We start from the raw sequence: 4,085 nt of genomic DNA on the forward strand, positions 1-4,085 counted from the left end.
TATTATTGTTTTGGCAAACCGTTGGCGGCCGGCGAGTGGAAGACGGTCGAATAAAGGGTAGGGAGGGATACGCGACGGATGATTGACGGTAGTGGCGGCGATTACGAAGACGGCAGAGCGCTACCTACACATCGGAACTGCAGGTAAAAATCCGCGAGATTACTTTTCCGATTTACGATAATGAATAATAATATTAATAACAATAACACTAAATCGGTTATTTGTAGCCGGTAGGATGGGTAGTTTATGTAATATTATACAGAAACTATTATATTATTACATTTCCCGAGTTATTATATTATACACTTCACTATCTCACTAAACAGTTGACACACATATAACTGATTAATAAATGATAAATTATAACAAAACCAAGACAAGTATAACGATTCACAAAATGTAAAAATCGCAAAATAATTTTGAAAAAATAATAAATTCTCACATATTATAATACCACATAACATATTTAATGTATTAAAGTTTTTAATTTATATTGTCTAACTAATAATTTAAAAGACATTATACTTGTATATTTTAAAAAAAATTGGTTATAACACTGTAGACAATAAATATTCTAAATAGGTACTGTAAAAATAAGTGATAACTTAAAAGTTTCAATTTTATTACTATACGATCTAAACTTAGATTTCGGTTAATTTCACAATAGTTTATATAATATTATAATAATATTATTTAAAGTATAGAAAGAAAGAATATATCATTTTTATTATTATTTGTTTAATATTAATTTTATTTACTTATAGAAATATTAGAGCCATTCACAAACTACACATATTAGTATTTGATACTTACAATTTAATTCTATAATTAAAGTACCCCTATTTTTTCATTTTATAAACAATTTCTTCCAATTTTGATTCTTGAAAATATACTTAACGATCAGAATATTTTTAAATTTTTGAGATTTTTTTGATTGCATAGGAAGTTTCCTGGTGTGGTGATACAAATTTCTATTTTTCAAATAATAACCCCTTTTTTACTGTATCTAAATTATTAAGTGGATAATTTAAAAAAAATTTAATGTAACTAATTCAAAATCCGAACGAATGGTTTTTCAGTTATTAAACAATTAATAATAACTAATAAGGATAAAAGTTCTAGAAAATGGTTTTACAAGACTCTAAAATAGAATTTGATCTAGTGTTAATTAATTATTATACTTGTACCATTTTTATAAATTATAAATGTCGATATAGACAATAATGATATTATATATTATATTAATAACCAAAATTTTCAAATCACCATAGCCCGCATATCAACCAAACCTAATATCATCCATTACTTACTAACACAATATTAAATAACTCAAAGAATAATATTGCTCGACTATTGATTTTGATGAGAGGTTGAAATGTTAAGAATAATTATGTATTAAACTATTAAATAATATTTTATAATAGAAAAAGAGGTTTTCACTTGAAAAACAAAAGTTTGTATCTTCAGCCTTCCCACTCAAAAATATATTCTTTAAATACGCAGTACAAAAAATCTCAAGATTTTAAAAATAAACGGTTACAAATTATATTTCTTTATTAGATTGGAAGCGGTGACTTTCTGTCTTTGTCTAACACACGTGGAACATAGCTATACACCTGATAAAAATGAAGGTACTTTTAGTTGTTCGATTTAAAATATGTAAAGATGTTTTAATTGGTAAACAAGTTTACATTTTAAATTTTATAAATTTGTCAATTTTTATTATTAAATATATTGAAAAAAATGCTTCGACCGATGCTTTGACTGATTAAATCGAACAACTAGAAGTACCTAAATTTTTGTCGGGCGCGTATAGCTATTTTTCCTATGTTCCACGTAGTGTGTAAGACAAAGACAAAAAAATCACCGCTTCCAATCCCCTTAACTGAAAAAATTACTTTTGTAAAGAAAATCAATTGTAAAATTTTGTATATTAGTTTATAAAATATTGCGCTCTATAATAAATATTAGGTATTATTTATATTATTCATACATTTATTTTATAGTAAAATAAATAATAACTTAATAAGTAGTCAACTTGAAAATTATAATCTCATAATTTGTTGTGTACCTATTTTAAATACATTTTTTTCTATACAATTTCCTTTAGGCCCCTTAAGTGCCAGACTGACAGTATTAGATTTGAGTATTTAAGCGATGCGTGTTATAAGTAAGGCCCGGAAGTTCATGCATTTGCATATTTTTACTGAGTGTATCAAAAAGCTACTCGATGACTCATCCAGGATGAGCTAAAAATTTGAATCATAATCTAACGAATTCAAAAATGAAATTGTTGTGTTTAGTGTGCATATTTTGAAGTTTTTTTTTAAAAATATATGTATATTTTAAAATAAACTTGCATTTTACTGCATTTTATTACATTTTACTTGTGTTGTTTATTTTTTTTATAAATATTTCATGAAAATATCAGACTTTGAGTATATTTCAAAATATATTTTTTGAAAAATATGTTTTTATAAAAACGTTGCCAATATAAAATAAAAACTTGATTAAAATTAAAGGCCATTGCTTATTCGGGTTGATAATCGCCGTTCGTTTGTATTTGAAAACCTATTAAAAACCCTAGTTGTAAATTTTAATTCTTGAAGTAATTAAAACATATTATATCATATTAAAACTGCATGAGCATATTTTTCCCCATTATTTTTTTTTAAATTATTATTTTTACCAAAAAGGCAAAAACGAAATAAACTTAACGTAAAAAAAAAATTAAATGCATGTTAACGCATATTTTAATGATTTTAAGCGCATATTTGCATGTATATTTTGATAGTTTTTAGTGCATGAACTTCCGGGCTCTATTTATAAGTGATGACCAGTGTAATAATAATAATACTTTTACGAATTTGGTAGTTTACTCTAAAACTAATGTTTTTATAGATTGGTCGCCTATACTGTAGTGCAGTACTGCAGTTGTAGTGTCTGATGCAAGTATGTATAATATAACTTACAATAACTATAGTAAACAATAGTAGTAGGTACTAGGTAGTAAACTCACACAATACATAATTAAACAATATTTTTTATGTCTCTGTTTCTTTTGCATTCAATACAATAAAAATTATCCTGTTCTCCCAATATTCAAAACACGAATAATGTAAGTTATTCTTTTGCAATCATATTTATTATTTTCAATTTACGAGTACAATCTATTTCAACGATTGTAGATTTTATATTTTAACTGATTAAACCATAAGAATAATTATTTTAGTACAACTACTACAACATACTACATAGCGTTTTATGATATCATGAGTTATGACTATTATATACTATTCATATACAGTTTGGGATTAGCAATCGACATGAGTAAGTGTAAATGACAAATATATGAGCTAATACCAATTCGCACGATATGTAAAATAGATATTTTTGTTCGTTTATACTCTTATTGTTATCTACCTATTATGAGTCAAAAACTCTTAAATTTTTATATTATTATATCTATCTTGTGTTTTTATGAAGTTGAAATATCTGAAAACTTAAACGTATTGCCTGGTAAAATATAAATTTAAATAATATTCAAATTCTAAATGTTAATTATACTAAAACTATAAAAAAAAAAACAAGTTTAAACACATAATTGTAAACCGTTATACTGGTAAGAATTTAAAAATAAATTATAATATATAATATTATATGAACAATAATATTGTCAATATTAGACATACGTATCCTGTATACAAAACTAAAAAGTGTACATTTTATTATATAGTACCTGTTTAGTATATTATACTTCTGAAAATAGAATGTAAATTATTTCGTATCATTATTTATCAATAAATTATATAATAAATATGAATTTATATAATAATAGATACACAGTGTCACAGTTATAAGATTTATTATCGTGTCGAATTAAAAAAATGTACCCAAAAATGTAACGTGATTGCAAATATTGAATAATTCATTATTTTTAATACAAATTATAAATATTTATTATTTTGTTACACTAAAATTTTCATGTGGGTATAATAGTAGTATGAATAGTACTATACTACTATAGTACCCATACTAATTCAGTATTAAATTTGCTTGCGTAGGTATTGCAATTAATACTCGAT

This window comes from Rhopalosiphum maidis, chromosome 2 (assembly GCF_003676215.2).
Source record: "Rhopalosiphum maidis isolate BTI-1 chromosome 2, ASM367621v3, whole genome shotgun sequence".
Taxonomy (NCBI): domain Eukaryota; kingdom Metazoa; phylum Arthropoda; class Insecta; order Hemiptera; family Aphididae; genus Rhopalosiphum; species Rhopalosiphum maidis.